Genomic DNA, 12,847 nt, shown 5'->3' on the forward strand with positions numbered 1-12,847 from the left:
GGGAGTATGCGTACGGAACGATTTGAAGTGGAATGATCATATAAAGCTAATTGTTGGTAAGGCGGGTACCAGGTTGAGATTCATTGGGAGAGTGCTTAGAAAATGTAGTCCATCAACAAAGGAGGTGGCTTACAAAACACTCGTTCGACCTATACTTGAGTATTGCTCATCAGTGTGGGATCCGTACCAGGTCGGGTTGACGGAGGAGATAGAGAAGATCCAAAGAAGAGCGGCGCGTTTCGTCACTGGGTTATTTGGTAACCGTGATAGCGTTACGGAGATGTTTAATAAACTCAAGTGGCAGACTCTGCAAGAGAGGCGCTCTGCATCGCGGTGTAGCTTGCTCGCCAGGTTTCGAGAGGGTGCGTTTCTGGATGAGGTATCGAATATATTGCTTCCCCCTACTTATACTTCCCGAGGAGATCACGAATGTAAAATTAGAGAGATTAGAGCGCGCACGGAGGCTTTCAGACAGTCGTTCTTTCCGCGAACCATACGCGACTGGAACAGGAAAGGGAGGTAATGACAGTGGCACGTAAAGTGCCCTCCGCCACACACCGTTGGGTGGCTTGCGGAGTATCAATGTAGATGTAGATGTAGATGAACAATACTTTTGAATTGTTAGTGCAGTTGATTCCTTAAAATACTTCCAACTACGTCCGTCTGGAACTCGCATCATGCATAAACGCGTTTCTTCTTCATAACCATCTGTTATACGGTTACAACACTCTCATATCTACATGCGCGCATCGTAAGAGATCTTGTGCACTCGGATGGGCACCTGAGTAAGATTGGTGCAGAACAGCCTCTGCTGTACAGTAGTTATGGATTCGGCTCGTTCTGTTCCTTTACGAGACGTGGAATGCAGTGCATGTAGTAGCCTCCTACTTCTGGTCACATGCAAATTAAATCGGTGACAGCGTTACAGGAAGGTTCGTCAAAGACAATGCAGGTAAATCTTTCAATCTCCTACTTTATCCTAAGAATGCGAAAAATGTCCTGCGGCTTCCGTTCGTATAGGGAAAGTTTGGCAATCGAAATCGTAAATTACCCACTATGATGGAAGTGCTGATAATATTTAGATCAGAATGGGACACTGTCTGGTATACTTAGGTATATATATGTTCGAGAATTAACAGTGAATGGACATACTGCACAGTTATCTATCTCCATTCCCTGTCTACTACACGGCACTCACAAACTAGTGGAGTGGAGGGGTGGTATAGCGATATACAGAAGCTATGAGGAGCGCTGCCTTGTCATTGGTCAGTGTTGAAATTACGGAGAAACTGGTAAAATTGCTAAAATTGATTACACTACCAACTATGGTGCTTATTACAGTACATCAATGTTGTCTTTCACATCCCATTTGTCCACTGGTATGTTGTTGATTACCACATGATGACTGACAGACATCACCTGTTTGAGTTGGAGCTAGAGTCTTAGAGGGAGCACACCCTCTGGGGATGGCCTGCACCGAAATAGTGATCACGTACACGAACGGGACACTTAGACATCTGGTACTACGACACTGTGAAAGATGACTCTAAATGTTTAGGTCATGAATCACCCTCAGACAACTGTTTGGATACGCCCCAAAATACCGCAAAACTCTATCAGTTCCCATATGCCACGATAGCTTCCACATTTTTTTTTGGCAATGTGAAACATTTCACTGTGTTTAATTCCAAGCATCCTCTGCGTGTGTGTGTGTGTGTGTGTGTGTGTGTGTGTGTGTGTGTGTGTGTGTGTGTGTGTTCGGAAGCAGCAGCATAATTTAGACTTTTTAGAGTTTGCGATGTTCAGTTTCTGTGAGAGCCGATGAATTGAGATGTGTTAATGTCTTTCTAGCCCCTGACACAGACTTAGGAGTCGTGGCAGAAAAAACAAAATGCTTGCAGTGTATGTAGCTGTAGTCATACACGAGTCGGATGTGTTATAGTAGAAAGAAAAAAAACCAATGTATCAAACAACAAGACAGTGACACTCTCTTTCAAGTGACGGTCTGTGGGATATGGACCTCCTACAGTACAAGTGACGAAATTTTACACTGGTCTGTGGAAGCAACTGCAGTCATGAGCCACCTGCTCCAGTGAACCAATACCTGTATGTTTAATAGGCATATGGTCAATGCCGGCATGCAGACGGTATTTGTTTTGGACATGTTGAGAAACAGTGATGCAGTAATATCTTATCGAGTTCTCTATCGAATGATGTTACTGAAGTTTTTATAGTTCGTAGTTTATCTCTCTTGGATGGTACAAAATTACGAGGATAGAGAGAATGTTTGGGTAACAGACTTGAATGCACCCTGAGTGACGCAGATCTTATTCAGACTGCAGTACCTGTATGTAGTTTGGAGACACATCGCAATGCAGTAGCAAAATCCTTGTCTTTCTTCCAGTCCCCATAACTGCCTGTACTGCCTTTTTCTATTGCCTCGTGTTGCAGCAGAAAGCTTCGTTTGATGCTGCCCTTTAGCATCGTATACTGTTGGCAGAGCTAAGACAAACTGTTCCCATTTCCGCCGAGGGCTCAAAAAAGACTGTGCTCTCTCATTAACTCAGCTCACCCTGTTTTTCCACGGATTGGAGAAGGTATTAGATACAGCGCTCTCTGACTTCCGTTCAGTTACGACTTAAAATTAGGTCGATTACATGGACGAAGCTATAGGGAGTGCGGGGGAGAGACTGAGGAGCAGTTACAGGATGTGGAGGGACTGTCCAAACAACCGCTCTGGAGTTTCTTCTGTATTTTATCCTTGGCAGATACGTCTGAAAAAGGTAACTCGTTTCGAGAGATGAGAGGGGCCCAAATATAAGTCACCATTGGCTGTAATCATTAAAAGATGTCTCCATAGGATCCAACGCAGGTATGTGGTTAAATGGAGAGACTTGATTCCAAATCTCAGAGCGTATTTCTACCAGAAAGCATAACGCTATCAGTGACTCTTGTGTGTGCCTGTAGAACCAAGACCACTTTTTATGCAGGGTGACAGTAACATAGTCGTTGTGATTGTGTTTTTAATAGCGTGGTCTTTACGCGAAATATATGTTGGCTGCGATAGGATCCTTATGCAGTCAGCATCAAATGTCGGTTCTCAATAACGTTCGTCGAAAAGAACATCGTCTTTTAATCGCTATGCAAAGTGACTCTCATGATCAGTTTAACTACTTAGCTTATCAGTTTCATATCAATGACGTGCCGGTTGACGGGTGGAAGCCATGGGTAGGGCTCCACGGAAATGGTTCTGAACATGGAGCAGTAAGCAGGCATTTTTTTTCGTTGTGCCAATGTCTTTTAACGATATTTCAATCTCACACCTATGCAGGGAGAAACAACCGTCGTAATAAAATCATATGTACTACCGAATTTACAAAGTAATACATAGTAATAACCTGATATTTACAACTTCTCTGTGCTGTTACCTTAAGAAACTCCATATGGTACCATATGTTTGATTACCTTAAGAGAGTTCGAAAGTGAGAAGGCGTCCTGTGACAGCTCTCCATCACGAGCCAAAAATGAGTTTAATACTCTAAACCTGTGATACATTACGGAACGAATAAGAAAAGATTTTTTTCCTACATGATGAGAAAATACTTAGAGGAAATGTAGCCTCTGCCATACTGTATCAGGGGTATTTCACAACAACTAACGATACTTCAGCGATGTGAAAAAGGCTGTATGCCTCGGTTTCTTCTCTCTTCGAAAATGTATAAAAGGGGAGAATCTAGATTTGACGTGAGAAATTCGAGATGTATTGTCAACAACATCGCTGACTCGGACTGGGTAAAGTGGATTTTTTATTCTTGTGGATCCATGTCGGTTCAAAATGGTTCAAATGGCTCTGAGCACTATGGGACTTAACTTCTAAGGTCATCAGTCCCCTAGAACTTAGAACTACTTAAACCAAACTAACCTAAGGACATCACAAACATCCATGCCCTAGGCAGGATTCGAACCTGCGACCGTAGCGGTCGCGCGGTTCCAGACTGCAGCGCCTAGAACCGCTCGGCCACTCCGGCCGGCTCCATGTCGGGGTGGAACTGTTTTGAACTAATGTATACGTCCAAGCCGCAGCTGCATAAGGAGTCAGCATCCAGTAGCTCAGCGTGTGACGGGTACAAAGAAAGTGCTGACCTGTCTGATCTTGCCAGCGGCAGCGATAGAACCAGACGTGTGTGTGTGTTGCGTGAGAGAAGATGCAAAACTTTGCGTGTTGGTGCTGGATGTATTAATAACATCAGTGTTCCTACCACCCCAATCATCGCTTTCCGTGGCTGTAACATACGCGCGTCCACGACTGTGGCTGTGGCCGTGTCAGTAATTTTTACTGATCTTTGAAGGTGGACGCTGACGGTGCACAAGGGGACGTCTGGCAGGTGGGGGGCGGGAAGTGTTAGTGTTTCAGCGATCACGAACATCTAGCCCTGAAAACTACTGCTACGGGCTGGATCGTGGTTTAAGTGTCTTGTAGTGGTCTCTATGCTATCACACAGTAGTAGAGAGAACTAATTCAGGAATTCTACAGTGCTTGAAAAACCCGATCGCGACGTCAGATTCCCGATCGATAGCGATCTCAGACATCTAACCATGACAACTACTACTACTACCGACTGGATCGTGGTTTAAGCTGCCGTGTTTAGTGCTTCTCAGTACATGCAGTGGACTCTCTTGCATAGGTATTTGTTGTTGCTGTTGTTACTATCCCCTTTCCCCACTTCTTCTTTGTCCTAATTTAGCGGAGGGAACAAATTTAATAATTCTATAGCGCCTGTAGTGGTCGGAAATTCCATAAAAACATTATAAATTCATGTCGAAATCTAAAATTCCAGCTATCATTTCACACATCACCACTATCAATCGTGACTTGAATAATAATACGTTAGAATTATTTAATGAAATTTCTCTTCGAAAACATAACACTGTTGTTTATGCATGCAGACTATTGTGCAGTGTCGATCTTTCTTTATTTCGTGCAATTTTAAACTGTATGAAACAAATTGTTTAAATGCCTATGTTAACGATTTAATTAATATTTCCTGTGGCACATCTTCTGAAGCAACATTTGTCACATCTTCAAGATCTGATATTCCATTCCAGATTTAATAACCCCTGAAGCAGTTCGTGAAGTGTACCACAAGAAAGTTCACCTAGAAACTGGGGTACTTTAGCGTTCATGGCCGAATGAAATTTCCCATACTAGTTACTCTGTTATCTGCAAAGCAACTCTCCCACTCTCTCTCTCTCTCTCTCTCTCTCTCTCTCGCTTTCCTTGTTCTCTCTCTCGCTCTCTCCCTTTCCTTGTATGCAGCGATCGAGTCAGTCTGCTACTAGCTCTGTGACATAGTCAATTTGTGTGTGTGAAAAAGCTACTGTGTCCGCCTTATATCCCCTACATCACGATCATGTGACCGAAATTAATTATTTATCAACTTCAGCTGTATTTCTGGATCGATTCCCAGTCACGCATTTGCTTTGTAAGAATGGTGTCTCGCAAGTGCTCGTATCCGACATGTTGGTTCATGCATACATACCACTTGGGATGGCTGTGGACGCCGACAGGAAGTGTGTTATTATTGAGGGAGGGTTTCGCTCGCTGCTACTTGTAGTAGCCAGAAAGGACACCGGCGGGTCCAAGTCCCTGGCGCATAAGCCAGAGTGCACTGCTGCCAAAGCCTGCACAGTGAGGCAGCCGACAACCGTCGTGGCTCTTGGGTGTGTTGCTGGGGCAGCCATCATGAGTGGGGAGACGCAAGAAAGTTTTTCAGATACGTGTAAGCTATCTGTTACAGTGTAATTACATGTTTCTTTACACGATTTGAATGAAAAACAAAACGCCACAGTTGTTTAAATATTCTGCACACTGCAATCGATTTCCTGACAAATTCTTTAAATAAACTATACACCAACTTGTGTACCATAAATTATTAAAGAAATAATATTCTACACATTGTCTACGTTGTTTAAACAAAATTCCATACACTGCAATTGATCAGTCAATGTTTCCAGAAGGGAGGAAACTGAAGGATATCGATTTAACTAATTAATTACTTAGTCCATGAATTTGCTACAGTGGTGGGGAGGGGTATTCAAATAACCTGAAGCAGCTTGTGAATACCGAAAGTGGCGCAATTGAACTATTTCCAGCAATTTTTTCAGTCAGTTTAGTTAATTAATCACTTAATTAGACATCAGAAGTTGTGCTGGGTTTCTGAGAGGATGGGGAGGGGCAGGGGTGCATGGAAAACCACTCATGACCAATAGGTTAATGACCTGTCAATCAATCTGATTTGGACCTCGAATTCCCCTTTTCTAATGGCCATTTCTTGTTGTTCTGATTTCGATGAGAACAAGAAAGACTTTCATTTTCCATGTCTGTTTCGTCTTCTTGCTCTTGAATTTAACTCCCATGAACTCTGTAGCTGTTTACCCGATCAATAGTTGCAGACTGGTCTTTATCAGTTTCATTTGTTTGGTCGTTGTCTGAGTGTTCGTGTACTTCATTTGTTGCTAGTCTCTTCTTCAAGGGTGGGAATCCCTCTTAAGCTAAACTAGGGGATTAGCCAGCGGATTCCATGTGAGTATTCTCGGTGTTGCCCGTTGCAGCACTCGAAGAAATTAGTTCTTGTGCCTCCAATCTTGGCTGTTGTAGCGGATTATTTCGTGGAATAATCACGCGCCAGTTGCAACACTTGATAATGACATAAGGCGGAAACCTAGATCATGTAATAAAGCATATCATACAGTCAGATGGCGGTTATATCATTCCGAAAATTTCACAGATTTTGGCACTCAGGTTGTCACGTAATAGTGACTTATTTAGTTTCGTTATCGTAAAAAAGGTCTTTCACACACATGCGTTGATAGGAATATTGTAGCACTTTTGCAGCCCCATTATGGAGACATTTGGCTGCTCTACCTGAGGAAAACAATGTAGACGTTATGGACAGTTTTAAAGCAAAAGGATATGTCTTTAAAACGGAAATTTGATTGCAGATCAATCAGCTATATCTGCATACGCACAGGAGGGGTTTCAACGAAGCGGCAAAGGGCCTTGAAAACAGACGAAAGATTAGTAGTGACCTGAATGCATTTAGAAAACTATCCTCGCAATTCTTTTAAGGCCGCAATGAATTCTTCAAACCTCACCTTTTTTTTAACGCCAGAGAGCTTAGGGAACTGGCAGTTTATTTGTCAGAATTAGTCCTTCTAGAATGCGATTTTTTTTAAATGCCTCCCCATCGAATCAGAAATAAGTTGTTTCTCACCTTGCAAAGTCTAATTGTGCCCAGTAAAGAGAAAATGGAAGGTCTACAGTCCTTTCTGGATGATGTAATTTTCGTTCTTGCTTTTCTTTTCATTTTCCAACAGCCTTGCTGCAGTGGTAATACCGGTTCCCGTCAGATCACCGAAGTTAAGCGCAGTCAGTGGTGGCTAGGACTTGGAGGGTGAGCACAGTCTGCCGAGCTCTGTTGGAAAGCGGGGTGCACTCAGCTCTCGTGAAGCAAATTGAGGAGCTACTTGTTTGAGAAGTAGCGGCTCCAGTCACGAAAACTGACAACAATCGGGAGAGTGGTGTGCCGATCCTATGCCTGTTCACATCCGCATCCAGAGATGTCTATAGGCTCAGGGTGACACGATGGACGGTCAGCACCGTTAGGATCTTCCGAGACCTGCTCGGATGGAGTTTAGTTTAGTTTTACTACTTTTCCTTTACAAAATCGAGAACAGCGGGCCTTAAATTGAAAAATTGTTCTGGGCGTGTCCCTTAACTTAACCAATGTACTTTAGAATAATATATTAAGTCTCCATACTCTTCGTTCAGTTCCATCGAAAACTGTTGCAACAGACAGTGGAATAATGTGTGCAACTTTAGAAAATTTACCATTCGTACTAGTAATTTCATCACATGCCTCATGCCTGCAAATTTAGCATAAAATGCTTCTTAATATACAGAGCAATGAATATACTCTCTCGATTGTTGTAATTTTTTGCACTTTCGTTGTCAACTACATCTTTAAATTCTTTCTACATGGTACCATAGCAAATTTACGGTACCTGTTCCGGATTATGCAATTGCAGTACACTCGTAGATATTCTATCATTCCCATTGATTTTTTAAGGCTTATGACGATAGATCTCTAGACTAGATCTTTTTGTTCGGGCATCCACTCGACCTGTGAATGTCCTTTACGTCACGAACAAATAGTGTAGCGTAAACAGTGCTGACACCGCAGTTCTGTCGAACTGAAGAAAGTTGTGCCGACCAAAAAATGGCACATCGCAATAATAAACAAAATGTCTCACTGTACCGTGTAGTTAGAAGAACCACCTAAGCCATGCACGCTACGGTCGCAGTTTCGAATCCTGTCTCGGGCATGGATGTGTGTGATGTCCTTAGGTTAGGTAGGTTTAAGTAGTTCTAAGTTCTAGGGGACTGATGACCTCAGAAGTTAAGTCCCATAGTGCTCAGAGCCATTTGAATCATTTTTAAGTGATACAGGCCGAGCTCTGGCTCGCACGCAGCTCACACTTCCAGCCCACGCTCGGTCTGGCACGCTGGGACTGTTCCTGTTCTTGACAGTCATGCTTATGGAAGCCGTGTCAAAGATGACAGGAGCTTTCTAGCGACTTTCGTGATCGTTTGGTGCGTGTCTCTCTCCCATGTGGAATACATCTCATCTGCGCTTTCTTAGAGTTCGTTTGCTTTGTATAGCTTCACTTTGGTTTGTTCTCTTTTCAACAAGTGTCAGTTTGAGAAAATAGTGAAAAAGTGCCTGAAGGATTTCAGTGTCAGCGACAGAGGCCAGTTTTGTGACATTTTCACATCTCAATATGAAATCGAGAATCTTTCCTCCAAGTTCTGACCACATGAATGTAGAACTTCAACATTTATAAACAACAGAACTTCGAGTTTAATGTAGCCTGCACTAAAGGAAAGGCATAACCGCCAGCTTACTTTGAGACAAATGTCAGGACAGTTCACACTAGACGATATGATGTTGCAGTGCTCAAATGGTTCAAATGGCTCTGAGCACTATGGGACTCAACAGCTGAGGTCATTAGTCCCCTAGAACTTAGAACTAGTTAAACTTAACTAACCTAAGGACATCACAAATATCCATGCCCGAGGCAGGATTCGAACCTGCGACCGTAGCGGTCTTGCGGTTCCAGACTGCAGCGCCTTTAACCGCACGGCCACTTCGGCCGGCTGTTGCAGTGCCTATGTTGTTCAGAAGTACGATGCAATGTTTCTTCGGACATGCATTCACTGCAGCGACGACATCTATTATGAAATGCATGAGCCACCAGACGGTTTGTGAATTGGTATAATCATGTCTTCCACAAAGGTCGCAAGGAGTGGCAGTCGTAGTCTGCAGATTGTAGTTCGCGGTAGATGCCTGTCCACCGGATGGCTAATCAACATTTAAACGTCCGATAAATACTAAGGGCAGTTCATCAGGGCCCGGAGACTTGTTTGCCGCCCCTGTACTAGTGCTGTCAATCCCATCCTCTTCCGAAACTTCTTACAGCAAAGTCGCCTCCTTTGTCGGCGTTGTGGTGCCATATTTCAAATAACTTCCGGGAATTCAGCCGAAATATCGGCGGTCGCTGAAAGCGTTACCTGGCTGAATTCCCGGAACTTGTTTGAAAGTTGTATACGCCAGGAGAAACTCAGGTCTCACATTGTGGTGCCATAAATCGTCTGAGAAACATCTGCCAATGCCGTCGGATCATGATTCTGAGCTGAATAAAGCTGGGGATAATGGTCATGGAATGTTGTGTTGTAAGGAGAAGCGACGACCGTCTTCTGTGCCGACTGAGTGTATCAGCACTCTTCAGCGTCGATGACGTTCACGAAGTACAGAACATAGACGGGCGTTCACTTGCTATCCTACATGGCGTCCTTGAGCGATCACCATCCCCATCGCGTGTGAGCGTTGATCTGAGCCTTAGCATGGTGAGACGTCGTTTGTTATTCCGCAGATTGCGTCGTAGTATCACAATCTCATAGTACTTCTAGCAGAAATCAAGTATATGGCTGCGCCAAGCTGCGCGATCTCGACCAGTTAATCAACGTTCGTAGCATGGCCGGTTTGGTATAGTCCAACAACCAGTGGATCGTCGTAGGATATGCATGGAGGCGGATTTCAGACAATTGCCCGATATCCTCAATCGTTTTGCTACAATCTGGATAAGCCAGGTGAGCGAAGTTTAACTACCAGTACGCAACTGAAGTAACCCAGAGCATTGAACGGTCGTGCCGGCTTTGGAAGAGCAGCACGACTTCTTCCACATAGAATCGTGAATGTTCGCGATGTCTGTCCATACCAGAAGGTGCACAGGAACTGATAAGTCTTATACCCAACCCTGTGAATGCCATTCCTCGAACACCAGGAAAATAGTAAATGTCGTCCACCACTATTCCTTCCTATAGAAGTATAGTGACTCCACTGACTGTGAGAGAGGAGTGGGACATTGTAACCCCTACTTAAATATGTGGTCTTTCTTGAAACTAAAATTTATTCGAACCGGCCATGAACAATTCCCATATTTTATATATAATCATGGATTCCCGTTTTAAAGTAGAGAAAATTATATAAAAGAATAATAAGAGCCAATTGAACAGAGCGTTATTTGCGAAGTAGCAAGGGGCTTTATTCATAGAGTTTCTAAGGAATGTCCTTTTGGTTTCACAACTACTATACAAACCCAATGCATGGAGTTTAAACGTTTTCAGCGTCTAGAAGTCTTTAGTGTTTGGGAGTCTTTGGCATCTGAGATTTTTTGTATTCGCGATTTTAGTATCTGAGCTCTTAGAGTTTGAGACCTGAGTTTTCGCGACTCTTTAAATTCATGCGCCACTGCGTGAAATAGTGAACTTCGTTGGAAGCCAAGCTAATTAAGAGTAAACCCCTATTCGTTCAATTTAATGTCAAAAGTACGAACACTGATAGAACTGAGATAACATCCACTGAACATCTCAGTAGACAAAAGATCGATATCATTAATTCCAATTTAAGAATATCGCAACTTGACTTTCGATTATAGACCCTGTTTGCGATTTTACTATCGAGCTAAAGTATGACCATGCATAGTAGTGAATTATATCAAAGAAACTGTGTCAGTAAAAACTGAGTTAAGCAAAAACAATAGTGTCCCACGATTTCGGACAGAGTATCAGGAGAAGTGAACCTTTTTTTGGACTATCTCTGGACAATAATAATAATAATAGTTTATTCCGTATTAATATTAAAGGGAATAATTTGCAATGGACAAAACATCAAGCTGTGTTAAATGAACGCTGCGTCTTTTGAAGGAATTAATTCAGTATACATGTGCTACGCTACTCTAAGATATCAGTTCATTTTGAAACACAAATCGGCCGCCTAGTAACTGTTAATGAGCATCTTCGGTGGCAATCGCTGAACAACACAGCTAGCCGATAGTAATAATTTGAATATAAACTTATTAACGAAAGAGACTAAAAGATTTGTGTAGCCCCAAATATAGACTCAAATTAGTGCAAAAAGTCTACATTGTCAACAAATATTGACTGCAATAGCAGATAGTGTTGTGTCGCCACACTTTAATGTATCTCGATGAGGTCAAAAGTACTGGTTGTGCATAGGAAAAGGACATTACACTTTTGCTGATCGTGGAGGTGCCAGTAGGCAGCAGTAGGAGGCGTCACAACATGCTTGTGACATAGCCATACATGCCTGGGAAGTAATCAACTTTTACTTTCAGGAGAAAGGCTGTATTGATGGTAGCACCGTTCAGCATGTCCTGAAGCAAGGATAACTTAGTGGGCATCTGTATAGTGTTGATGTTGACAGTCACATCATGATAAGTTTGAAGTCTATCCATTGCACCCATGTTGGTCATCAGCACCACCATAGTCAATGTGGGCTCATCACATCAGGGTGTTTCATTGTGGTCACCAATAGTGGAAAGGGATCAACAGTGATTGGGTGAAATCGCTTGCATAGTGTCTGACAGTGGGTGCTGAGCCTTCTTCGCAATCGTCTACTAAGTCACCATGAGATACCACTGACAGTTGATGGATTATCTCAGCTGCGGAGACTCTGCCATCACTACAAGCTGATAATCTGCGGCAGGTATCGCAACATACATGCATGTATGCAAACACATTTCACCAGGGAAGCGACTTTCAATTAAAATGTCTTCCCTGCACAGGAATATACACACTGGATGTACAAGTACAGGCTGTAGACACATAGTTGGTAACATGTGCGAATTTGGGTCTTACTTTGAAGTATACGCAGATAGCTTAATGGTAAGGCAACCCCTCATGATAAGTGGGAAATCAGGGTTTCAAACATGATCAGGCACAAATTTTCATTAGCGTCATTCCATTATACAGCAGATAGTTGTTCATATTCACAACTGCAAATACATTTCATGTGTTAACACTAGATATCAGTACAACAGAACAGACTGTCAAGTCATGCCGTTGGCTAGTGGTGGATGGTTCACACTAGACAGAACATCAGTACAACGTTAATTCACTTAGCCAGTATCAGACAGTGAAATTGAGGATATGAGGTACTGTCCAAGATACAAAAAGTTGGAGAATAATATCAGAATTGAAGAAGTTTCTACATCTACATCCATACTCCGTAAGCCACCCGACGGTGTGTGACGGAGGGTACCTTGAGTACCTCTATTGGTTCTCCCTTCTATTCCAGTCTCATATTGTTCGTGGAAAGAAGGATTGTCGGTATGCTTCTGTGTGGCCTCTAATCTCTCTGATTTTATCCTCATGGTCTCTTCGCGAGATATACGTAGGAGGGAGCATTATACTGCTTGACTCTTC

This window comes from Schistocerca americana, chromosome 1 (assembly GCF_021461395.2).
Source record: "Schistocerca americana isolate TAMUIC-IGC-003095 chromosome 1, iqSchAmer2.1, whole genome shotgun sequence".
Lineage (NCBI taxonomy): Eukaryota > Metazoa > Arthropoda > Insecta > Orthoptera > Acrididae > Schistocerca > Schistocerca americana.